The following is a 27,998-nucleotide window of genomic DNA, read 5'->3' on the forward strand; positions in this document are numbered from 1 at the left end:
AGGCGCTTCAGTCCGTAACCACGCTGCTGCTACGGTCGCAGGTTCGAATCCTGCCGTGGACATGGATGTGTGTGGTGTCCTCAGGTTAGTTAGGTTTAAGTAGTTCTAAGTCTAGTGGACTGATGGCCTCAGATGTTAAGTCCCATAGTGCGTAGAGCCATTTGAATCATTTTTTGAGAGAATTCTAATCTCTCTATCTTTATACAAGATGTTTGCGGGACTTCGCCTGCTCAACTAAAATGTCAAATCAAAAATCCTTCAGTCGTCTAAATTCCCAGTTATATTTTATTTGTGCTAGCAGTTTCAGCGTTACATTACGCTATCTTCAGCCTCCTGACCGGCGTGTAGGAAGAATCTCACTCTTCTACAGTCAAAATACGAGTCAGAATACAGTCACCGGTATCCTAGATTATTTCTTAATACAGCGATCCCTTCGATCATCATTCATTGTCAGCCAATAAATAATAAGAAGGAAATACAGAAGTAGTTATAAAAGTTGCTAATAATTACAGTACATTACTTGTTACACAACTGCAGTTATTCGAGAAGCATTTGCCCGCGCGATAAAAGGGGTCCAAATAAATTAGAATCATAGGATCAAAATTACACAGTTGGTAGACGATCCTCAAGTAAGTGCTGTGAGATAAGGACCTAATTATTTCGTTACCTTTATTCTTATTTAATGGTCCGCCAAGTAGCTAACTAAATATACGCTTTATACATTACATTTTGAAACAAGTAATACTATCTAAACATTCTGCGTGGTATCTGTTTGTTCTATATCGTGTCTCCCTACCACTTTCGCGCAATGACGCTCTGAGCGTGTTTTTTAGGGAATTGACTAGTTTGAACCTGGGACCTGTTGCTGGTAAGGAGACGCCAGACCACACATGACATGTAGAATTCAGAAGAGTTCAGTGAGACTAGCGATGATATAACCAAATACTTAATTATTTCAGCGTCAGCTCCACTGCACTCCCTGTAAAAGAATCTTAATACTAACTAAATTTAGTGGAAGGGGTTGTACTACGCAAGGGTAGGCGAAAGTTACAGTGGACAATATCCAATGGATCTACCACAACCGGAAAGAACGACGGGAGAAATGATCAGGGCTCTAGCTTTTAACATGGGCTGGGGGGTGGTCCTGACGTGACAGAGACGCGAAAAAGTCTCACGCTAAAAACTTGCGGGTGGTGTAGCCCTTTTTGTGTTATCGTAAGATCTATACTGTTCTTCTGGAGAGCTCTAGCTTTTAACATGGGCTGGGGGGTGGTCCTAACGAAACAGAGACGCGAAAAAGTCTCACGCTAAAAAACTTGCTGGTGGTGTAGTCGTAGCGGTTAGCTGTTGACGTGGGTGTCCGTCCCTTATCGTAGGGTCTTCCAGCTTAACACGGTTCTGCTCTCAGCTTCTGTTCTCATTTCTTCCCTCGGAACTGCGTCTGTCTCACGGTGGGAAGGTATGATATGCATTTAGGCATTCTTGTGTTAGTCTGTGGTATTCCATTTGCTCACTCGTTACTCGTATTACTTTGGTTAATTTAATGTCACGATTTATTCGGAGCTATGTGACATACTACTGGATTTGCTTATCATGTCAGGGTTTTCATGGAAGGTGTTGGATTTGCCTGACACCTTACAACTATTTAAACTGAAGGTGGATGTGGAGAGGGAAGAAAGGAAAGGAAAGGGGTTACAGATGTCAGCTGCAAAAAAATGTGTGTGAAATCTTATGGGACTTAACTGCTTAGGTCATCAGTCACTAAGCTTACTCACTACTTAACCTAAATTATCCTAAGGACAAACACACACACCCATGCCCGAGGGAGGACTCAAACCACCGCCGGGACCAGCCGCACAGTGTCAGCTGCATCGGGACATTACGCGGAATCAGCTGCGATGAGTGAAAATGTGTGCCGGACTTGTCCGAAAGAACACACCACGCATTCATACGATCATAGAAGTAGTACTAATTCCTATTCACGATGATTCGGACTGCGAAGTGAAACGTCGCAGGAAATCATTCGCGCATAAGCGTGGTAACTGTGCCTAAGTTGGCGCCAGAAAATGCTGTTGAGTTGGAGTGGACCTCGAATAATTTAAAACACGATTCACTATTGAAAGGAATAAAGCCTTTATTTCAACACAGAATTTAAAAGGATTCACCATAACCATTCCGGACTTCAATAAAGTTAAAAACTTTCTTTTGATTTTACTTTCCAGGAAAACAGCGAGTACACTCAGATTTAGCAACTTCCTACATTTAGAAACCTTTTAACAGGCAAAGTGAACAGTAGATGGGATTAAATTTATTATAATTGGTTACACGTCTCGGTCACCTCTTGTTCGCATTGACGACACTTAGAACAGTGGACGTTACATTTCAGATGTGTTACGACCCGGGGCTCTACCCTTCATTCGGTCCCTGCGAAAGTCTACATTTCAGCAGGACAATGCACAACCGCATGTTGCAGGTCCTGTACGGGCCTTTCTGGATACAGAAAATATTCGACTGCTGCCCTGGCCAACACATTCTCCAGATCTCTCACCAATTGAAAACGTCTGGTCAATGGTGGCCGAGCAACTGGCTCTTCACAATACGTCAGTCACTACTCTTGATGAAATGTGGTATCGTGTTGAAGCTGAATGGGCAGCTGTACCTGTTCACGCCATTCAAGCTCTGTTAAACTCAATGCCCAGGCGTATCAATGCCGTTATTACGGACAGAGGTGGTTGTTCTGGTACTGATTTCTCAGGATCTATGCACCCAAATTGCGTGAAAATGCAACCACATGTCAGTTCTAGTATAATATATTTGTCCAATGAATACCCGTTTATCATCTGCATTTCTTCTTGGTGTAGCAATTTTAATGGCCAGTAGTATATAAATTTTCAGTATAGTGTAGATCTTTTTTTGTCGAATACATAGAGTATTGCACGGGAGTCTGTGCAGCATCGTATATACCATGTGTGTTTAATTTAACTTTTGAATATGTGTTGTAGCATTAATTTGAGTAATCCTATTGCATTAATTTGTGCAATGCTATTGCTCGTACTTGTGATGATATTACGTTTGTTGCTCTTGAAGTAAATATGCTGTGTCGCGTTTCACGTAATATTACAGATCCTCTACTATTTATTTAACCGTTACATACACTGTATACACTATTCATAATTATGAAGCTTGTTTTAACAGCCTAAAGCTGAATGATTTCACTTAAAAATTCATAATTATAGCTTCAGGTAAGTATTTTAGAAAACAGTTCTTTAGTTCAAATTTTTAATAGCTCGGGCAGAAACTCCCCGCAATTAGTCCGAATTAATTGGACCTAGGCAGCGTATAGCGGCCTGCGGAATGAAGCATAAATTGTATGTAGTATGACTGTATACTGAGACGTAGGTTTTGCATACGTCAGCACGCTGAAGAATGTAAACATCAATACTACAGCTTTCTACATCTACGTGATTACTCTGCTATTTACAAAGAAGTGCCTGGCAGAAGGTTCAATAAACCACCTTCAAGCTGTGTCTCCTCCGTTCCACTCTCGAACGGCGCGCGGGAAAAACGAGCACTTAAATTTTTCTGTGCGAGCCCTGATTTAATTTGGTTTATTCAGGCAAATTCAATATTGAGTGTGAAGTCAGGCAACGAGATTTCACATCACCAAAATCGTTCTCAGCAGCCTTTGAGGAACGTTTCAGATTGTTAAACTTGGGAAAAGAAAGAAATATGCCTCTAAATCGAAAATTTCGTCACAACATTAATTTTGTTAGTATTTTCATCCATTTTTCTTCGGTTCCTACTTCAATTACGGATTAAAATATAGATAAGAAGAAATTTCGTGTTTTGCAACTGAATGCTTTATTTGTGTCTACCAATCATGTTTCACCTGTTCATGCTAGGCATCAATAGTATTCATTTTTATGTCATTTTCGTGTATCCATATTATCTCCTGTGTGTCCTGGATTCGCATGGATATGTTTCCAATTGTTAGGTTTGCTCATAACATATACTATAGCACTCTCATGTTACTAAGGTTTGAAGCTGCTACTTTCTTTCTTCCGTGTTTGCGATTCAAAAACTGGGTGATTTTGGAAATCAGGCTTATGCAAACACAATGAGTTTATTTTTATATTTACCCAGACACGTTTCGACACCAATGTGTCGTCTTCCGTGGGTCAAATTTTTATTTCTTAAAATTACATCGCTAACTGAACTGTATTATTATACATCGATTTTAGTGCTCGTTTTCGTCGATTTTTTGACAGCATGTCATCTGCAAAATTTTCCGTCCTGTTTCGTGTCCCTGGTTGGTGTCTCAATCAGCTACTGTTTAGTGCATTAGTTTCACTCATTTTATCACAAACTTCCGCTCGCTACTTCACCTCACATGCACTTACACAAAATGTGGCGAAATGTGATCTGCACAGACACTTCTGACAACACGCTCGGTACATGATTTAGCGCACAGATAACCTAATTGCTCTGACATGAGTGCGATGGTTATGGTATTTATTTTTAGCCAGGTGATAGAGTAACAAACAGTTTGGAGCAGTGTATGGCAGTTCTTTCTTTTTACGAGTGACAGCATTATCTCTCTTCATTGAAGTCCTTTTTTTTTAATCCAGTGTGATTCATTTAGTTCAGCATTTCCAAAGGAGTAAATGGCGAAATAGCAGACTAGCAAAAAGCATTTAGTTATCTCGATTCCTCAAAAACGCCTGTACGTGTGAAACGACTTATTATATATTTCTGAAAAATGACATCCATTTCTACTAATAATACACAGTTTTTACACCAATTAAGCGTTTACTAGTATGTTTTATGGTTTTTTGCTTAATCCCTTACAGAGACCGAATCATATCAAATAAGAAGCATGATACATTAGATAACGTTGATTATAGAGAAAATACTTTCAGTGAATTAGATATTATCTTTCTGTTCTAAAATCCCCGTCATTAATTGAGTTTTAGATCTAAGGACCAACGTATTTTTCCGAAATAGACGTGTAATAATAATTATAATTCAGTTTGCAATATTTAGACACAAACTCAGTAGACGACCATTTTAATCATGTTGGCAACGATATCACTTCTTAGCTTCAGTCTAAAGATTCGCTGACGTAATCTCGAAAATAGTGTTAGTATTTTTTTTGTTTATTTTTTAAAAAATCTTTACCTTTGGAACGAAATATTACTCCGTTTCACATATCTTTCTACGCAACAAAACGCAGCACAACACTTCGCCATTGTAATAAAGAAACCTTAACTAAAATACTACAATTGAGATATATTTAACATTATTCCAGAAGTCGCCTGCGAATAGATACCCCACGTCCCTATTAGTGAGGTGATCGATATGGTGGTTTCAGTATGTCTTCACGTGCATTCTATATCATCTGTGGTCTACGAGTAAGTAGAATTGTGCTACACCAAAGCTACAGTTCGGTACAACACGTAAATGACGTAGTAAATGGCGGGATTACGGGTGGTATTCATAGCATTGGTAGCATTTGTAAGGGAAGAAACATAAATTAATGTGTGAGAGAGGAACTGGGAGCCGACGACTTCTCTTTGCTTTTTGTTTGTTTGTTTTGCATATAATTAGAACTGCACATCGTTCAGTGTTAGTCCATTGTGTGTTTCATATCCTTACAAAATATAAATAGCATTTTGTAAGTAAAAAAAAAAAAAAATTGCTGCTCGCGTAAGTTCTATGCTTTCAGGTTATCAAGTAAACACTTGCACAAGTAAACAGATGCACAAACCCAAAAAATCTGTATAATTATTTTTGTTATTTTGTACTCAATAGAACGCTCATCATCATGATCAAAGGCAAGAGTTTCCTGTTATAATTGATAAGTGCGAAAATTGTTTAGCAATAACAGAAATGTGCTTTATATAAGCTCGACGAAGTGTTGGAGAGATGTTTGATATATTTATGATTCCCATTTTTTTAAATTTTGTCGTTTTTTGAGGAAATTTCGTCTCCTACTGCTGTATGATAAATCTTATTATTTTTTTTATTTTATTTTTACTAAACATCTCTCTGTTTCACGTTACAGTTCAACAATTTCCGAGTAAAATAGTTCAAATGGCTGTAAGCACTATGGGACTTAGCAGTTGAGTGATCAGCCCCCTAGACTTAGAACTACTTAAACCTAACCAACCTAAGGACATCACACACATCCATGCCCCAGGCAGGATTCGAACCTGCGACCGCAGCAGCAGCGCGGTTCCGGACTGAAGCGCCTAGAAACACTCGGCCACAGCGCCCGGCAATTTCCGAACAAAACCTGAACAAAATTGTTCCATAGGTGACGCGGCCAGAGTGCAGTTACTGTCTGAATGATCGCCTTAGTTTCTAGATGGTTCACCGTTTCCCGTTTCTAGGGCAATCTAGTAAGACACTGATCGCAAACTCAAAGTGATCGAAATGAGGTAACGCCCGATAGGTATGCAATACACCTGACATACAGGTAAAGCGTCCAAAGCTACTAGGAAAACTACTCTAATCTACCTGTACTTCAGATAGTTTACAGTACCCTACAGTAGGTTTTCAACTTAGTTCTAAGGCTTAGACTCTTCTACTCTCCTTCCGACACGCCAGAACTTGTTTGGATCAGACTGTACTGTGAGTTCACAAAGTTTTTTTCTTCCGCTGGCGGCCTTCAGAAGCTGTTAAGTGAAGACGTCTCCAGCTGCGGCACAGTTGCCTAATGGAGCCAACGGGGCCGCAGGGAGCAAAAAAAAAAATCGCTTATGTAACCGTTACGCGGTCCGCCCAGGCAATGGTTACAGGGTGTTGTGCTTACAGCTGCACACACAGGGTCACGGCAACTAGTTTCACCAAGCTTTTAGGGTTCAATTATATTTACAAAATATCAGTGGTACCGATATCAACATTTTACGAGTAATATCGGTATTATACTCATTGAAATATCGCCGCGTTGGTGTGAAAGACAAAATGTAGAAAAAAAGTAGTTGTTTCTGCTGTCAATAATATTTTCGTCACTGAAGCGATTTTTTTTCCCGAAGATGTACAACACAATGGCAAGCTGTTAAAATTGCCAGTGTAGGAAGGGGGAAGGGGGGGATCTTTTCTTTATCTAAAAAAGGGACGAAAACTATGATGTCACATCATTCTATACACGGGGTGCACCGAAATGCAGTTAATCTCACTATCAGTGCAGTTCTGACACAAAGGTAGTTGGGTAAAAAACAAAACGAATTATTCCGTAAAACCCACGCTTAATTTACTAGATCTGATGCTAGAATTTGAACTCGCCCTGTATTTTCTCTCTATAAAATTCGTCGGGTGGTTGTTGAAATTCAGAATGACACCTCGCCGTCAATTCAGAAAAAAATAAATATATTTTTTAGAAAGTCTTAAGCTTACATTTTGCACGTTTACTACAAATTGAACATGACAGAATATCGCCCGTGTCGACGTTACTCCATCCTAAATTCTAGAAAACAAACTTTCAAAATGGTCTACCATGTTCCAAGACAATCAGAATCATCAAGGATTGCTTGCAGATACTGAAACGACTGTCAATGAGGACAGACAACATGTCGACATATAACAGGAAAACAGAGAAACCAAATTAGTTCACGGAGTGAACATTATAAAATAGTACAAGAATAGAACAGTTTTCTAAGTGGAACTGAAATGGGCCTACCAACACAATTCAGTTACTATCTGAATGATTGCCTTCTTGATCTGAAACGACACTCATTAGGAGCATGGAATCACATTATCGCCATTACCTATCCCAAGCTACAAAAAGTTACGCCGGCCTCGGTGGCCGTGCGGTTCTAGGCGATGCAGTCCGGAACCGCGCGACTGCTACGGTCGCAGGTTGGAATCCTGCCTCGGGCATGGATGTGTGTGATGTCCTTAGGTTAGTTAGGTTTAAGTAGATGTAAGTTCTAGGGGACTAATGACCATAGATGTTAAGTCCCATAGTGCTCAGAGCCATTTGAACCATTTGAACAAAAAGTTACGCTTAAATATTTAAGCTATATAGCCATGTCGCAAGATTTTGAGAGACTGTTTTCAGAAGTAGGATATGGTCTACACTGCAGTGGAGCGAAGAGGAAACTTCGCTCAAATATGTTATTTTTACAGTCGTAATTATTACTGTATTTATTGGTAAATAAATATTATCGTAGATGTACTTGTATGTAATGATAATTATTCGAAACCCTTAGCTGCCGACAGGTGTTGTTGATATACCTCAATGGGGACAGCTGAAAATGTGTGCCCCGAACGAGACTCGAACCCGGGATCTCGTGCTTACATGGCAGACGCTCTATCCAATTTTTTGCATTTTGTTCGTTGTTGATCGTTGTGGACGTCCTCTGAGGCCCGTTGAAGTTCATTATTGATCCATTCACTCAGTTTTGTTTATTACAGAGGCCAACCAGCTATCCATCTGAGCCACCGAGGGCACAGAGGATAGTGCGACTGCAGGGACTCACCCTTGCATGCCTCCCGTGAGACCCACTTTCCCAACTGTCCGCAACCTACATTCGTAGTGTTCCTAATAGATATTTGCCCATTCACTCATTACTCGCGCCAGTCTAAGCTGACGAGTCCCGTAAGAGTTCGGGCAAAGCGTGCGCATTTTCTTATGGCACTCGTCAGCTAGTCTGGCGCGCGAGTAATGAGTGAATGGGCAATTATCTAGTAGGAACACTAGGAATGTAGGTTGTGGACAGTTGGGAAAGTGGGTCTCACGGGAGGCATGCAAGGGGGAAGCCCCTGCAGTCTCACTATCCTCTGTGCCGTCGGTGGCTCAGCTGGATAGAGAATCTACCATGTAAGCAGGAGATCCCAGGTTCGAATCCTGGTCGGGGCACATATTTTCAGCTGTCCCCATTGAGATATATCAACAACACCTGTCGGCAGCTAAGGGTTTCGAATTATTATCATTTCATTCTAGAGAAGCTGCACGGTCATCAATGTTATCTGTTCTTTCGGGAACAGATACCATGTTCATGTACTTGTATGTTGCTTTTTATACATAGTTCTATAACGACATCATTTGACACCTGTGTTATAAGATTTAATGCTTTGGATCGATTACTATTGGCCTTCGATAGATGTCGACGATAACATCGAAAGCAGCATCGATGATTTGCCAACACGGTACATCCCAGGTTCGACTTTGCAGAACAGGCCCCTTGTGGCTTCGAGAAAAAGGTGAGGAAAGCCCTATATCTCGTCACTATTTCCGTCCATTTGACAAGATCACCGAAAAGCTTCTAGAATTTTGATGAGGACTGAATCCATAGCGTTAGTGTAAGTATTGAGTTAAGTCATTTCGCAACTGGTTGCTAAAACAGTTATTTATTGCGCATTGTTGAGCATTCTGAAATGAATGGAGGGGGGGGGGGAGGGGTTGCTTTTGTGCAAGAAGCACTTGCGTGGGCAGTTGTTATGGTGAGAGTCTTTGGAGAGATGTAGTACACGACAGATTTCCGTATGTTTGCAAGATAGTGCTGTATTGTTTTTGCATAGAGTGAAGGTGGCAACAGTCCGCAGGTTGTGGTCGTGCGGTAGCGTTCTCGCTTCCCGCGCCCGGGTTCTCGGGTTCGATTCCCGGCGGGGTCAGGGATATTCTCTGCCTCGTGATGACTGGGTGTTGTGTGATGTCCTTAGGTTAGTTAGGTTTAAGTAGTTCTAAGTTCTAGGGGACTGATGACCATAGATGTTAAGTCCCGTAGTGCTCAGAGCCATTTTTGGAGGTGGCAACTGTGGCTGAGGCAGCAAGCCACGTCCGTCGTTTCAGTGCATCTGTTCTCCTTTGTGAACAGAAAAATAACAAACGCAGGTAATTGGAAGTGGTTTTCGTTGCTTATGAAATACAAAGATATTTTAAACGATCAACTCCACTTTGCAAACAGACATTTTCTTGAACTCTGTGATTTTATGATGTTTGTTTTCCTCAGAGTTCTATTTCCAGTTATGAATCTTTCAGCTTCTAATTTCAGATAGCATACTTTGTCATACATAGCTACTTTCTGTGTTTTATACGAAAAGAAAGATGATAATATACACAGTTCCACCTTCGCAGAAAATTTGCTTATTGCTGACCAGTTTCCGAAAGATATAGAGGATACCGTTATTGTACGCAAATAGCTAAAAAGGAGGAGATTAGATACAGCTAAGGGAAGAACTTGAAATTTTCAAACACTTGGTGAATAATGACGTCAATATTTTAAACGATCAACTCCACTTTGCAAACAGACATTTTCTTGAACTCTGTGATTTTATGATGTTTGTTTTCCTTAGAGTTCTATTTCCAGTTATGAATCTTTCAGCTTCTAATTTCAGATAGCATACTTTGTCATACATAGCTACTTTCTGTGTTTTATTACTTCACATTTAATGCACCCTATTGGTTCACCCATCCCTTCCCCCTCCGTTTTTATCATATTTTAATCTGCTTATTTCTTTTTTAAGTGTCCACTTCTTTCTAGTGGTGTACCTGTTGCTAGTTGCGGTTGTACGCATTTCTGTTTTATTCACAATTTCTGACAGTTTACGCTGTATTACGCTTTTCTTTCCTCAGAATGCCACTTCCACCCGATTTTGATTTGTTCACATAGCGTGCTTTATCATTCATACCTACTTTTGCTGGTAAGTTACTTCGTAGATTGTAATTACACCCCCACTTTTTTGTTTGTATTTTAATTTTTAACGTTTCCTCCTTTTCATAAGTATTTGTTGTTTTGGTGCTGCTTAGCACGGCTCTTCGTGTTTACGCCTGTTTAAACTATTTTAACATGTCTTGCTGTTACTTGGTACGTTCCCGCGCTTGTGGATAAGTTCTTCTCGTGCTGCTTTATGCACGTCTATGCAAGCAGTTAACACTGTTCATCTGAGCCTGCTTGCTCTTTACAAGCCACATGACCTCAATGCCCGTCTCCTCCCTCACCCATTTTTCCTAATTTTCATTAGTCTTAATTCTACCTACTAACCATTTTACTGAGCCCGCCCGGTTAGCCGAGCGGTCTAACGCACAGCTTTCCGGAGTGGAAAGGAGCGCCTGGTGCCCGGCACGAATCCGCCCGGCGACATGCAAGATGCCCGAAACATTAGCAGACTACTGTCTACGATTGCTGATGCTTCTTAACTTCTGTCGCGAGCGCGGAACAGTTAGTTACATTGAGAACGTTACAGTGCTTTAGTGAATAACGTGGCGTAAGCAAGGCATTTTCTGAGCTTAAATACAAATTGCGTTCACTAATATGACGCATTTCCCCGTCGTTCGTGTAACTTTTTCTGATACACGTTTCGAATAAGCAAGAAGAGTACGAGATATGAAAAGGCTACTTTTCTAATCCAGCATTTTCCTTAAAACGGACTAAACGAAACTAGTGTTCGGTCTACGTTCTCTTCACGAAAATGGTGAGAACATATTTTGCTATCAACTTCCAATATTTCCTACCCACAGCGTTCACTCAGGCAGCTTTCTGAGGTGAACTGATGCAAAATTTAAAGTCAAATGATGAAAATAAAATAACGAGGCTAAAAGTAAACAGCGCAACCAAAAATCACTGAACGAGGCCACGTATGAATGAAATGTAATTCCTTCACACTGAAGACTATAATCAGAACGATTAGTCCACCCGTAAATGATGCAAGCTGGCATTTCCACCTGAAGCTAATGTTTGGGGGAACTAACAAGGCGGGCGTCAGCTTCAAATTTATGAAGTCACAATTCTCCTTATTACACCTCCACGCACTCAGTCAAATCGGTAAATCGTTTAGTTCTGCGCTAGCCTTACGCCTGAAATTAATAATTCTCAACATTAATATACTGTGGGATTATTTCCCAGGTAACAGGACTGGGTACTTTTCATCAGTGTACAGTTTTAGCTCTTACCTAGTACGAATACACCAAAATGTTATTTTGTAAATATACGTTGTCGAAGTATTATAAAAGCAAAGATGTACTTCTGACTTCAGCGCTTCTTAAAATTAAACAACTTCTTATAGGCGTCTAATCAGTTAATTACAATTCCTTTATAGCCAAAAGTGAAATAATCTTCGTCTTCGACAGATAGTATAACTCATTCAACGAAATTAGTTCAAATGTGCGTGAAATCTTATGGGACTTAACTGCTAAGGTCATCAGGCCCTAACCTTACACACTACTTAACCTAAATTATCCTAAGGACAAACACACACACCCATGCCCGAGGGAAGACTCGATCCTCCACCGGGACCAGCCGCACAGTCCATGACTGTAGCGCCTCAGACCGCTCGGCTAATCCCTCGCGGCACGAAATTAGTTATTTTTCATAAAACTCACATGATTGATTTCCACTAACGATATACAAGGACCAGTCACAAAATAAAAAGTGTTAACGCATTCCATGAAAATGAAATTCATTCGAGAGTGGTCAAGAACTGACTGAAAAATTTTAAAGACATATAGGGTGTACCTCCTATGAGTCGTCAGGCATATTTTCTCTGGTGCTTCAACAGATATTTGCAATTTCGTTTTTGCAATGTCTGTCCGGAATCCCCCCCAAACAAATACTGCTCATCACATCATTCATGCGACGCCTATTGTCGACGGAAAGCGTCGGATTGTCTCCTGTTATGAACAAAATAATTTTTAAAGCGAAATTTTACGTGGCCATTCTGTCGAGCAGCCCCAAGTTAGTCTACTGCGATATTCGTTGTGACGATATGTATTAAAAGGAACATTAAAACGTGGGTATCGCTTCTGCTTGGCGATAGAAATCAGTGCAGGCCAGGGCGCTGCTCAGTCAGTGCTGAAGTGCTGTTTATTCTAAGCGCTTAGTGTGGCCAAAAGCTTTGGCTCCATGTCCGAAACTCAATGAAACAGTGAAAACAAACAAAACGCTTTTCCCCTTTAAGTCCATCTTTATACAGGATGGTTGATGGACTTCAGCTGTTCAGTATAAAACGTCAAATCAAAAACACAGCCCTTTATATTTGAAGTTTTATTTTTCTTATGTGACCAGTTTCGACGTTTCACAACGCAATCTTCACGCCCGTTGACCGAATCAGAAGAATCGAATCTCATGTACAATGGAAATAGGGGCCAGCATTCAGTAACTGTTATCCGAAGATTGCTTTTGTACAGTAACTGGTATCCGTACATTACTTTTATAACAAGTCGAGCTCTTCGTTGCAGTCTGCAGTTGATAAACGAAAAGATCACGGTATTATAAAAGTAATCTGTGGGTACCATGGACTGAACGCTGGCCCTAATTCATTTGCGCATGAGCCTGTATTCTTCCGAATCGTCAGTCAGTGGCCCTGAAGATGGCGTACTGAAACGCTGAAACGGGTCGCATAAGTAAAATAAAATTTTAAATATAGGCAGCTGAAGGTGTTTTTGAGTTAATACACTACTGCCCATTAAAATTGCTACACCATGAAGATGACGTGCTGCAGACGCGAAATTTAACCGACAGGAAGAAGATGCTGTGATATGCAAATGATTAGCTTTCCAGAGCATTCACACAAGGTTGGCGCCGGTGGCGACACCTACAACGTACTGACATGAGGAAAGTTTCCAACCGATTTCTCATACACAAACAGCAGTTTACCGGCGTTGCCTGGTGAAACGTTGTTGTGATGCCTCTTGTAAGGAGGAGAAATGCGTAACATCACGTTTCTGACTTTGATAAAGGTCTGATTGTAGCCTATCGCGATTGCGGTTTATCGTATCGCGACATTGCTGCTCGCGTTGGTCGAGATCCAATGACTGTTAGCAGAATATGAAATCGGTGGGTTCAGGAGGGTAATACGGAACGCCGTGCTGGATCCGAACGAGCTCGTATCACTAGCAGTCGAAATGACAGGCATCTTACCCGCATGGCTGTAACGGATCGTGCCGCCACGTCTCTGTCCCTGAGTCAACAGATGGGACGTTTGAAAGACAACAACCATCTGCACGAACAGTTCGACGACATTTGCAGCTGCATGGACTATTAGCTCGGAGACCATGGCTGCGGTTACCCTCGACGCTGTATCACAGACAGGAGCGCCTGCGATGGTGTACTCAACGACGAACCTGGGTGCACGAATGGCAAATCGTCATTTTTTCGGATGAATCCAGGTTCTGTTTACAGCATCATTATGGTCGCATTCGTGTTTGGCGACATCGCGGTGAACGCACATTGGAAGCGTGTATTCGTCATCGCCATACTGACGTATCACCCGGCGTGATGGTATGGGGTGCCATTGGTTACACGTCTCGGTCACCTCTTGTTCACATTGACGGCACTTTGAACAGTGGACGTTACATTTCAGATGTATTACTACCCGTGGCTCTACCCCTTATTCGATCCCTGCGAAACCCTACATTTCAGCAGGATAATGCACGGCCGCATGTTGCAGGTCCCGTACGGGCCTTTCTGGATGCAGAAAATGTTCGACTGCTGCCCTGGCCAACACATTCCCCAGATATCTCACCAACTGAAAACGTCTGGTCAATGGTGGCCGCGCAACTGGCTGGTCACAATACGCCAGTCACTACTCTTGATGAACTGTGGTATCGTGTTGAAGCTGCATGGATAGCTGTACCTGTACACGCCATCCAAGCTCTGTTTGACTCAATGCCCAGGCGTCTCAAGGTCGTTATTACGGCCGGAGGTGGTTGTTCTGGGTACTGATTTCTCAGGATCTATGCACCCAAATTGCGTGAAAATGTAATCACATGTCAGTTCTAGTATTGTCCAATGAATACACGTTTATCATCTGCATTTCTTCTTGGTGTAGCAATTTTAATGGCCAGTAGTGTATTTTAAAATACTTTTTAGTTTATAGTGATCAAAAATACTATCATAGTAAACCCATTAGATTAAAATTGTATACAATGTGTAGGCGTTTGTGATAAGGCGCAACTTGCGATCGGTAGAAGATTTATCTACAAGCGTAAGGGAACTGAGCCAAACTATTTCCTGGAGTCGTATAACCGCTGATGACATGAGTCTGTCGTATGAAATGAATACTTCTCTCGAAAACTGCAGTTATAAACCTAAGTTTGCTGGGAACGTCACTGAAACGTGAAGCGGGGGACATATGGTGTTCGTATTCTAAAGAACAGTGAGGGCAAGGCGAGGCTGTTGACTCATACTGCGAGTGCTGTGCAGTACAGCCATTAAACTTGCGCGACTACGGGGACTTTTAACGAGAACTGCATGTGGAGGACGTGGGCGCGGGTCGTGTTTGCGCCTCTCGAACGAAAACAAAACAGCGACGGCGCAATGGAACGAGGTGCGGTTTGGAGTTTATGTTCTGGTCTGCCCTGCGGACGCGCTGAGCTCGTTAAAAAGTTTAGGGGTGGAGGGCCGAAAATGGTGCGGACTTGGAGAACAGCGTCACCCTCACGCACTTGGCAGCATTTCACGTGCGAGTCGTACTGGCAGGGTCGCCATTTCGGCCGGCGTCACGCACCGGTGAGCTGCCCGGAGCGGCGGCGACCGGCCAGCTGACGGGGAATGCGATTCTTAACGAGTTGTTCTCAGCCGCGCAGTACGATGGAAGTACGGCGATAAGGCGTGGAAAGCGCGCACGAGACGGCCGTGGTAATTCCTCCTGCAGTCTAATAGGCGCAGCAAATGACGCGAGGAGAAAGTAGGGGCCGCAGTGCCTACTGGAACACGGAACGTGGCTGCGTTGAACAACTTCTTGTCAAGAACACACCGCCTAGACAGTAATATGTGATACAGTGAATATCTGGCCGCAAGGTCGTGCGATATGAAATGGAACGGGCATGTGAGGATTGTGGTAGGGAAGGCGAATCGTCGACTTTGGCTTATTGGGAAATTTTGGCGGAGTGTGGTTCATCTGTAAAGGAGATCGCATGTAGTACGGTAGTGCGACCTAGTCTTGAGCACTGCCCGAGTGTTTGCGGTGTATACCAGGTCGGATTATGGGGAAACGGAAGGCAATTTTCATCCCTATTCTGACAATGGGGCTGCAACCTGTCTCCACTGTTGTTCATATTATTTATGGATCATATGTTGAAAACAATAGACTGGCTGGGCGAGATTAAGATACGTGAACACAAAATAACCAGTCTCGCATATGCGGATGACTTCGTTGTGATGGCAGATTCGATTGAAAGTTTGCAAAGTAATATTTCAGAGCTACATCAGAAATGTAAGGTCTCTGGTATGAAGATTAGCATCTCCAAAACAAAAGTAATGTCAGTGCCAAACAGATATAAACGGATTGAGTGCCAAATAGGAGGAACAAAGTTAGAACAGGTGGACCGTTTCAAGAACATGCATATTCTCACAGGATGACAACATAGTGAAAGAACTGGAAGCGAGGTGTAGCAAAGCTAATGCAGTGAGCGCTCAGCTACGATCTACTCTCTTCTGCAAGAAGGAAATCAGTACCAAGACTAAGTAATCTGTGCACCAATCAATCTTTTGACCAACTTTGTTGTATGGGAGCGAAAGCTGTGTGGATTCAGGTTACCTTATCAATGGGGATCATGGAGGAATTTTATCACGGGGACTATGCTCCAGACTGAACGCTGAAAGGCATAATCAGTCTTAAATGATGATGATGATGATGATTCTGCCAATGCTATTTTACTCTTTGAATTGGTACACTTTTCAAAAGAAGTGATAAAACAATGAAATTTTTACTGCATATCTATAACACACATGCCTCAATTTACAAATAAAATGAACATAATACCTTTTATGGTTTTGAAGAAAAAAATTTTATTCTTTCACTAGTAAAATTTAACTTCTTTTCGTACATTAATCATTATAAAACAGTTACTGATTGTTTGGTGGTTCTCAATTTACTTGTAATAACTTATTACCATCTGCAGCACAAACTGACCAAATTTCATGTTCCTAACCCCAATATTTTATCAAATAATAGTACCTGAAAGTAAAAAAAAGTAGTTTTGAGAAAAACCCATTTAAAGTTTAATATTGCAATTCTAGTACAGATATTCATGAGAATTACTTACCACTAATATTTTGCTGCGCCATACTGAGCATCATCTGAAGCATACTGATCTTCTTTTCTTCTCTTGTTCCCTACTCTTTTCTGTCTGGCTTCTTTTGTGCATTTTAAATTAGCAATATCTGCTTTGCTCATTCTCTCTTTATCTATTTGCACCAAGGATTTTGCAGTATTTCCACTAGATTTTATGACCAATATTTCCAAAACATCCAGTTTTCTAATTACACCATCATAGAAGCATAAAGTAGCATCTTAAACACCAAAATTTAAGGGTCGTAAGCTGAACAAATACAGTTTTCGGTAACCGGTTCCAAATGACAGAATTCACACCATCGTTTAAATTTTTGGTTTTCCCATGGAGATATTTCTTCAAAAAGGTATCTTTACAAAGGTCTCTAAATATGGGTTTAATTTCATTCATTACTGATGCAGGTAAGGAATGTTTGTGGTCATATCTGGCACTTCTCCTGTACTTGCACCAAGTGTCAGGATCATTCAGGCAAAGACCGTGCACTGGACTTTCATTTGTGGAAAGCTTATGGAAAAAGAGAGCCCATACAGCTTCTTCAAGTTTTCTAAATTCCCTACATTTCTTCATATGGCCAAGCCATAATAATTCTGTAATCTATCTATTTCAACATTTGTCAGGCGACATTTACCACCTATCTTCTTACCATCTTCCAATACTATTTTTGACTTTTCTTTCAATAATCTTCCCAACCTGGACCTCATTCTCTTCTGGACATGTCCAGTGCACTCTAATTTAGAAATTGTGACATTAGCACCATAAGGTTGTTTTGGACACACCCCGGTCATAAGCCTTGCTGTCACCGTCCCCAGATTGGAGAGAGTGTCAGGAAAACCATATCTCACGAAAAAATTGTCGTATTTATATAAAACAAAAACTGTTTCACGCAAGAGAGACCAGGCATTTCAAATATGCTAAAATCTAAAAATCGAATTTTTTTAAGCCCTCTTGCCTTCCGCCTCCCCTGAAAGGAAGACATCGAAGCAATTCAGAAGCGGACTGTTAGATTTGTTACCGATAGGTTGGAACAACACGCAAATGTTGCGCAGATGTTTCGGGAACTCAGATGGGAATCGCTGGAGGGAAGGTGACGTTAGAGAACTGGCATTTGAAGCTGACCACAGAACGCTCCTACTGCTGCGAACGCACATTTCGCGTGAGGACCGCAAAGTTAAGAGAAATTAGGGCTTGTCCAGAGGCAAACATGCCGTCGTTTTTCCCTCGCTCTGTATACCTTCCGCCATATATAGCTGTGAATGACAACCTTGGTGATGTACCTTGGCGCCGGACAATGAGTACGTTGATAACCAGAATTTTAACTCAAACACTGTTCGTTAATGCACAAGACAAATTGTGTTCACATACTGGTGCTTCAGGAGGAATGTTCGATATCCAGGTAATGACAGGAAGGCTCATTTGAAGCAAAAAACTTCACATGCACGTGTGCCCTATTCCGAATGGTTTTTGAGGTAGAGAACATGTAATGTACTTTTGTTTTTGGACTACTGGTACGCGCGTATGTGTCCTAGTCTCATCGCTGGAGTGGTCGTGGTAGTAAAATTAATCACCGCCAGAGCTTAACGCCATTATATTTCTGTTTATGGGGTTGAACTAAGTTGATACCTGGCAGTCAGAATCTGGACTGACACGTTTCATCTGTTAGTGTCATAATATCCCTCAGTTCATTTGGCTTAACTTCAAATGAAACCAGTGGATGCATGCTCAGTTTATAGAAAGCAATACTCAGTGATCTGCACTGTCCACTCTCGTTACCACCTCCTAGGTTCGACATCAATGTGCAATAACCGATAACAGATGGCAGGTGGAAGCACCAGCAGTGGAGCGTTTATAAAGCATGTAGGGGGCGTAATGGAAAAACTGAATGATTTATCTGAAGTCCAAAACGCCCTGATCATTGGCTTTCGGGTGAAGGGCGGAAGCATTTCCGTTGGAAGCATTTCCGAAAGGGCTAAGTTTGTAAACCGTTCACGTGCTGCCGTGGTTTTAGTATGCCGTGCATGGCAAAATGACGCAGGGGAGTGTCATAGGACCGTTGCTATTCACAATATACATAAATGACCTTGTGGATGACATAGGAAGTTCACTGAGGCTTTTTGCAGATGATGCTGTGGTGTATCGAGAGGTTGTAACAATGGAAAATTGTACTGAAATGCAGGAGGATCTGCAGCGAATTGACGCATGGTGCAGGGAATGGCAATTGAATCTCAATGTAGACAAGTGTAATGTGCTGCGAATACACAGAAAGATAGATCCTTTATCATTTAGCTACAAAATAGCAGGTCAGCAACTGGAAGCAGTTAATACCATAAATTATCTGGGAGTACGCATTAGAAGTGATTTAAAATGGAATGATCATATAATGTTGATCGTCGGTAAAGCAGATGCCAGACTGAGATTCATTGGAAGAATCCTAAGGAAATGCAATCCGAAAACAAAGGAAGTAGGTTACAGTACGCTTGTTCGCCCACTGCTTGAATACTGATCAGCAGTGTGGGATCCGTACCAGATAGGGTTGATAGAAGATATAGAGAAGATCCAACGGAGAGCAGCGCGCTTCGTTACAGGATCATTTAGTAATCGCGAAAGCGTTACGGAGATGATAGATAAACTCCAGTGGAAGACTCTGCAGGAGAGACGCTCAGTAGCTCGGTACGGGCTTTTGTCAAAGTTTCGAGAACATACCTTCACCGAAGAGTCAAGCAGTATATTGCTCCCTCCTACGTATATCTCGCGAAGAGACCATGAGGATAAAATCAGAGAGATTAGAGCCCACACAGAGGCATACCGACAATCCTTCTTTCCACGAACAATACGAGACTGGAATAGAAGGGAGAACCGATAGAGGTACTCAAGGTACCCTCCGCCACACACCGTCAGGTGGCTTGCGGAGTATGGATGTAGATGTAGATGTAGATCCAAAATCGTCTCCTAGGCAACCTTCGTGCACCATTGGCTTATAGATGACAGGAGTGAACGGCAGATGCTGAGAAGTGTACGGGCGAAAAGATGTGCAACTGTTGGGGAGCAGACCGGCCAGATGATCCAAGGGGCTACCAACAGCGTCTCCTCAACGACGGTTCAGCGAACAGGGTTGCGTATGGGCTCCGCAACAGATGCATGGTTCATAAACTCGTGCATCGGCGACGAAGGCTGGAATTTGGACACCGGTACCGCAGCTGGAACTCCGCTGACGGGCGACAGGTGGCCTTTTCAGATGAATCACGTTTTATCCTCCATCAGACAGATGGCCGCCGTTGGCGTGTACGGCGTGAAACGTCTGAAAGCAAACAACCTGCAACAGTCGTCGGAAGGGTCCAGGTCGGAGGAGGGAGCGTTCGCGGGAATGTTCTCGTTGCATTCCCCGTGTCATCTGGTTATTCTGGAAGGAACAGTGGATCAACACAAGTATGCATCTATTCGTGGGGACCATGTCCACTGTTATATGCAGTTTGTTTTTCCTCAGCACGACCGCATCATTCAGCTCGCAGCGTACATGCGTGGTTCTGAGAGCATCTGAGCAGGTGGTAGAGCACTTGCCCGCGAAAGGCAAAGGTCCCGAGTTCGAGTCTCGGTCCAGCACACACTTTTAATCTGCCAGGAAGTTTCGTATCAGCGCACACTCCGCTGCAGAGTGAAAATCTCATTCTGGAAGTTTTCTCTATTTGCCCATTTTATTCAATATTTTGATTCTATCTATCTTGAAACTGAGGGAGTCAAAATTATTCAGTCCTTGTTCGATTTCTATTTTAATTACAGGAAATAATAGGACTAAACGAACGGAAATCGGTAATTTCAGTAACGAGTTATTTTGAGCGATTTTAAGATATGGGTTAAAATGGCGTTGAAAAAAAGTGATGTAGCCGAAAACCGCAAGCTTCAGCGATAACCGCACTACCTAGTTCAGTGACGAGTCAGAGGAAAAAAAATCAAATGCATGAAAACAAATAGAGCTCGCCTCCACGTGGCGGGAAACGGGCAACGGTGTGAGTGGGGATGGGAGCCGGTGTGGTGTCACTTTGTCACACCGGACCCCGCACCCAGTCACAGCGGCCAAGTGGCAACATACGACCCACCATAAGAAATCAGACGGTGGCTCATAAAAAATAAGCAGTTAGTGAAAAGAAAGTGTTCGTTGATACTATTAAATTTATAGTTCTTGAAGGACTTTTACAAAAAGACTCTTTGTTCGACCACGAAACTAAATAGGTAGTAGTGACAAAAATGACGCAGACGTTGAAGTTAACAGCCAAGTTTAATAATGAGTGGTATAAGATTTAATAACGGCTCAACAAAGATGATAATTTCACTGTACTGTGTGCCCCTCATATTCTAGCGTGTCTCACGGAATTGAAAATGACGTTAAAAACACAAAAGCGCTGGAGCATATATAGGGTGTTTATTTTAACTGAAGACACTGAACTATCTCTAAAACTACACATCGGATAAAAAAAGTTATAACTCCAATTTATTTGTCCCGGACGGGGACATCCAATGGAATCACATTCGATCCCCCACTCCACCAGGTGCTTGTGGGGGAGGGGGCAACTTTGAAATCTTCATTGGGAACCCCATTTTTACTGTAGACTACGATTCTACGGCAAAATCTACATTCGTTTTGTCTGAAGTATTTTTTTCGTTTCGCCACAGATGGCGCTGTAATCCGAGGAATAGAAATGGGTACACATACGTAATTTACGACATGGTATTCAGTGGCCCTTGAATGTCCAATGGCACATGGGATCTCACCTCCGTGCCCCGAGGGTAGGACAGGCCAGTATTTCATAACTTATAACTGGAAACTCCATTCGCAACGTTGTATTCCTGCGACATATCGAACAGGGGACTTCTCGACGCGCCACCGTGGTCTTCTAGCGAACTACGGCGTATCATAATTGGCAGTACAACGGGACCAGAGCAGGCATATCGTGCAGAAATAGAACAGATAGCGGCTCTAAACGTTACAGTACTTGCGCAATGTTAATGCTTGCACACCTACTTATCATTTGAAGGACAGACGTGCAAGTGGACGATAAATGTTGCACCACAGAAGGAAAAAACAGAAATGATCCTGATTTACGGAGAATGCAGGAGACTTGTTGAGGCAGCTGTTGTCTTGTATACCGAGCGCTTTTCGTTATTTTACAAGATGGTGAACGCCTTTATGTCTGAACGCAGCGTACAACTCGACAAAAGAAAACGAAGCAAACTTGTTACAGGAGAAGCTAATGAAATAGATGTGCTAGCGGCAGTGCTTCACAACCCGCGGATAAGCGCCCGGTAATTACACCGCTACTCCATTATATCTGCAGGCAGTACTGTCACTTTACTGCATCGTCATAACCATCATCCACACCACGTTTCACTGCACCGAGATCTTCATGGCGCCGATGTTTATAACCGGGCAGTGTTTTGTGAATGAGCACGTCAAAAAATACAAACACCCCCCACGTTTCTTGCCGAGGCACCGTTCTACGATGAGTCTACATTCACAGACCATTGTAGCGTTAATCGGCATAAAAAGGAGCACTGGAGCTTAGGCAATCTCCAATGGTTACTGAAAGTTGACCATCAACGTCCTTGATCGATTAACGTATGGAGTGGCATAAGGGGGAACAAACTCATTGATCCGTATTTTATTGACGGCGCGTTGAATGGACGCAAATGTCGAATGTTTCTGGAACGGGAACTACCGGTACTATTGCAGAATGCTGCCCTGGACGCTCGACAACATATGTGGTTTCAGCATGAAGGTTGCCCAGCGCGTCACGGAACTGAAGCACGGTAGTTATTAGACCGTGTTTACACTGGTCAGTGGGTGGACAGTGATGTCTCTATTAATTGGCGCGCTAGGTTGCCGGATTTCTTTCTGTGAGATATTTAAAAGATAAGGTGTACCAGCAAGTGCCAACAGTCCGTGAAGACGTGGGCGGTCACGTCGGAAACGCCTGTGCTGGTATGCCCGGAGATTTGCTTCTGTCCTGTGTACGATCATTTGCAAAGCAGATCGCTAGCAAGGGAACCTCCCCATCGCATCTCCCTCAGATTTAGTTATAAGTTAGCACAGTGGATAGGCCTTGAGAAACTGAACACAGATCAACCGAGAAAACAGGAAGAAGTTGTGTGGAACTATGAAAAAAATAAGCAAAATATACAAACTGAGTAGTCCATGTGCAAGATAGGCAACATCAAGGATAGTGTAAGCTCAAGAGCGCCGTGGTCGCGTGGTTGGCGTGAGCGGCTGTGGAATGAGGGGTCCTTGGTTCAAATCATCCGTCGAGTGAATAGTTTAATTTTTTATTTTCAGACAATCATCACCACACGTACTGTTTATCAACGAGTGTAGGAAAATATTCATTGACCTTGTTATTGAAGTCGGGAGCTATATTTGCTGGATTCATATTGCGCACGGGATACATCTCAAGTATTTAATGCACTCTCGTCCAAAGTAGTGAACAGTCAACTGCCAGCCAGGGAGCCTCGTTAGCAGGAATACTCTCTCTTCTGTGCGCTGTGGTCGACTGACGTCGTGTGTTTCGATGTTTGTTTAGGTGCAGCGTCCCCATACTACGGCGCAGTTACCTCGCATCGGACGGACAGATAATAATTGTCTGAAAATAAAAAATTAAACTTTTCTCTTCGGGGAAGACTTGAACCAAGGACCTCACGTTCCGCAGTTGCTCACGCTAACCACACGACCACGGCGCTCTGGAGCAATACTATCCTTGATGTTACCTATCTTGCACATGGACTACTCAGTTTGTATATTTCGCTTATTTTTATCATGGTTCCACGCAAGTCTTCCTGTTTTCTCGATTGATCTGTGTTCAGTTTTTCAAGGCCTATCCACTGTGCCAACTTATAACTAAATCTGAGAGGGGTGCGATGGGGAGGTTCCCTTGTAAGTATATTGACGTTGGCAGTACTGTGTTTGAAGACACTCTAATAGGAGAAGTAGAGTAGCGTTCGCCTCGAGCCACGGCCACAACGGCTGGTCGAGTAGTTCCCTGTTCTGTATGTCGGAGGAATACAAAAATGCGAATGGCGTTACCAAGTATAAGTACTGGCCTGTCCTACCCTTGCCGCATGGACGTGGGGTCGGATGTGCCATTGGGTAGCATATCGTAAATTACGATTGTGTACCCATTTCTATTCCTCGGATTACAGCGTCATCTGTGGCGAAACGAAGAAAATGCTTCAGACAAAACGCATGTAGATTTTACCGTAGACTCGCAGTCTGCAATAAAAAACGGGGGTTCCCACTGAAGTTTTCAAAGATGTCCCCCTCCACCCAAGCACGTGGTGGGATGGGGGCCGAGACGAACAAATCTGGATTATAAATTTTTTGATCCGATGTGTAGTTTTCAAGATATTTCAATGTCTTCAGTTAAAATGAACACTCTTTAGAATCTCCGTCAAACAGTCTGTCTCGAAAATGCAAATGACAGTAAGTTTTGCTTAGCGTTGAAAATAATAATCCTTGAATTGTAGAATATAGAAATTGCAATTTTAGGCATACATGTGTTAACTGTAGCTTTAGAGATGTCTGTTTCAAAATATTCGGACTTCGTTCAGCTTAGAAGTTCGTGCAAAATCCCGACTTTGTGTAGTAAAAAGCTGGCAACCCTGGCTGTACCTCAGTACTTTTATGCCTTTCTTTATACTGAATTTTTGTGGTCAGGCGCGGAGAACCTCGTGCAGGTACAAGGCTGCTTCTCCTCTGGGCTCTATTTCATGAGTCACCCGCTGTGCCGAACTACAGTAAGTCCTCGTGTCCCCCGCCTCTCCGCCTTTTCTGTGTGGTCTTCTACGGCGAGGAGTAAAATTTATAGAGTTCAGACGCTATCGGTATTTATTCGTCCGAGCATGACATAATCGTGCACGCCTTTTGGTCCTCATCAGGACTACAAATTTCGGCTGTTGTAGATATCGTCCAGTTCATAATTACACCGGATCGTCCATTCACAAGTGATCTTATCTTGTGCCTGACGAAAGATCTTCCTTAAGACTCTACGCTCGAAAACAAGATGATCATGAAGTCATTTTCGCTAACAGTCCACGTTTCGCAGCTACGATGAGGTCATCTCTATGCTGTAAGTTTAGCATTCGACTATCTTCAGTGAAAAGTACGACGAACTATCACCTATTGATACCACTATCAAAGGCATTTAAGAGCTTCTAATGACAGTTGGAATCTGGTTCTTGTGATCTGTTAGCGATGACACAAGTGAAAGAGATTACTATTAACACTTGCACCGTTTTAAGTTTCTATCCTTCATAGTTACAATACTACCTTATTAGTCAAGCGCCGGCCGGGGTGGCCGAGCGGTTCTAGGCGCTACAGTCTGGAACCGCGCGACCGCTACGATCGCAGGTTCGAATCCTGCCTCGGGCATGGATGTGTGTGATGTCCTTAGGTTGGTTATATTTAAGTAGTTCTAAGTTCTAGGGGACTGATGACCTCAGAAGTTAAGTCCCATAGTGCTCAGGGATATTATTAGTCAAACCTAAAAAATAAGGCTTTTCATTTATGTTTGTAATGCACCCTGTCTTTGAAGTGTTCTGTAGAGTAATTAAGTGCACAACAAATTATTAACTCTTTCTGTTTCGTATTTAATTCTTTAATTAGTGTTCTTCTTCCTCTGTTTCAGGTGAGCACTCTACATTGTAGACATGACATACGAGGTTTGCGTAAGTACTGCCACAAGTAAATAACTCTTCGCGAAAATTACATTAAATCTCTTATCATCTCGTACGGATATCTTTTTGAAGAGAGAGGTTTTCAAATTAATTGTAAAATTCCGTTGCCATTGACGTGTGCAGCTTTCACATTGTGAATGTTATCAGGATTGAGTAATGATGGCATCTGTTTGTAAAGAAAAAAAGAAAAGACGTCAGTACGAATTTACAGGTGACTGTTCTCAAGGATTCTTTCAAAATAATTATAGTGTGAAAAAAAATTGGCTGTTGACGTGACGATATCCCAGAGGACAAGGGCTACTCGAAAACAGAATGCCCAGAAAACACTCAAAAATAAATACGTAGGAAGAACTGTAACTTACGTGCTTTGATTGCCAAAGCTTAAAAATCATAAATTGATAAAAGCAGTAAATGTTAGTGCAGAGAAAACAATCGTCACATTTACAAATGGCAAGTCTGTGATACTTTTTAAACTTCTGGTTGGATTTCACAATGTACAACGGGTTTTTGCTATGCCTGATGCAAGAATAATGTTTGTGATTTCCAAAATACTTTCAAAGGGTAAATACAGGGTGATTCAAAAAGAATACCACAACTTTAGGAATTTAAAACTCTGCAACGACAAAAGGCAGAGCTAAGCACTATCTGTCTGCGAATTAAGGGGGCTATAAAGTTTCATTTAGTTGTACATTTGTTCGCTTGAGGCGCTGTTGACTAGGCGTCAGAGTCAGTTGATGCTAAGATGGCGACCGCTCAACAGACAGCTTTTTGTGTTATTGAGTACAGCAGAAGTGAGTCGACGACAGTTGTTCAGCGTGCATTTCGAACGAAGTATAGTGTTAAACCTCCTGATAGGTGGTGTATTAAACGTTGGTATAAGCAGTTTACAGAGAATGGGTGTTTGAGCAAAGGGAAAAGTTCTGGACGGCCGTGAACGAGTGATGAAAATGTAGCACGCATCCAGCAAGCATTTGTTCGCAGCCCAGGAAAATCGACTCGCAGAGCTAGCAGAGAGCTGCAAATTCCACAATCAACTGTATGGAGAGTCCTACGAAAAAGGTTAGTTATGAAACCTGAACGTCAACTACCCGAGGCGATGGATCGGCCGCCAGGCAGCCCGTGACAGAGCACTTCATCACTGGCCTCCAAGAAGCCCTGATCTTACCCCCTGCGATTTTTTCTTATGGGGGTATGTTAAGGATATGGTGTTTCGGCCACCTCTCACAACCACCATTGATGATTTGAAACGAGAAATAACAGCAGCTATTCAAACTGTTACGCCTGATATGCTACAGAGAGTGTGGAACGAGTTGAAGTATCGGGTTGATATTGCTCGAGTGTCTGGAGGGGGCCATATTGAACATATCTGAACTTGTTTTTGAGTGAAAAAAACCTTTTTAAATACTCTTTGTAATGATGTATAACAGAAGGTTATATTATGTTTCTTTCATTAAATACACATTTTTAAAGTTGTGGTATTCTTTTTGAATCACCCTGTATTTTGTCATGCATTTTTACTTGTGGAAATTAGAACGTACGCTATGCAGTCTCCAATGCGTTTACAGCGCGTTGTTATCCGAAGTATTCGTAATTTCTCGTTCCTCCCAGTGTTGTTCTGTTGCAGCCCATAGCAGGTGCTTGTATAATTATAAAATAATGTTGTCACGAACAACATACACAAAATTCAGAATTCTCAAGTAATTTTACTTTTAGTAATTTGTCAAGGTTCAATGTGTTGAAACAAGGTTTCAGGCAGGTGAAGCATGTACAAGTAGAAATATTTTGCTGTTAACATATTTTCCGTCGAATGTCCTCTACACTCTGTCAGTCCAAAAACTTTCGACACTGGATTAATAAAAAATACAGAAAAATTGACATGGTGGTTTTGAACCCGCGCAGCACGTTGGCTTGAATGTCGATTAGTTCTCTCTTTGTGTCAATTTCTGCACTTTGCCGTTTTGTGGTGGGTTCGTATTGCCAACACCAAAACTTGTCACCTGTGATGAGCCGGAAAATAACTGTCCGCGTTTTGCAGTCACGAGTCCACGAGTCATTGTTTTTGTTCGGGTATCAAGGTGTGCGGGATGAACTTTGCACATACTTTTCTCTTCTTCATAACATTCTGGAGAGAGTATTGAATACATGGTTTAGAGATGTTGCTCCAATGCGATTTTTGACACGACCACATTAACACGCTATGGCCACAAGGCCGCTATTTACCATTGTGTGCTCACAACTGACTGGTCGAATACACGTCCATTATTTA

The 27,998-nt window shown here is 42.2% G+C and overlaps 1 long non-coding RNA gene across 1 annotated transcript in view; it reads left to right on the forward strand.

The window, feature by feature from the left end:
* LOC124802985 overlaps positions 1-27,998 on the forward strand; it is a 548,870-nt gene that overhangs the window by 291,711 nt on the left and 229,161 nt on the right. The window lies entirely within an intron of this gene.

Source organism: Schistocerca piceifrons, chromosome 6 (assembly GCF_021461385.2).
Source record: "Schistocerca piceifrons isolate TAMUIC-IGC-003096 chromosome 6, iqSchPice1.1, whole genome shotgun sequence".
NCBI lineage: Eukaryota > Metazoa > Arthropoda > Insecta > Orthoptera > Acrididae > Schistocerca > Schistocerca piceifrons.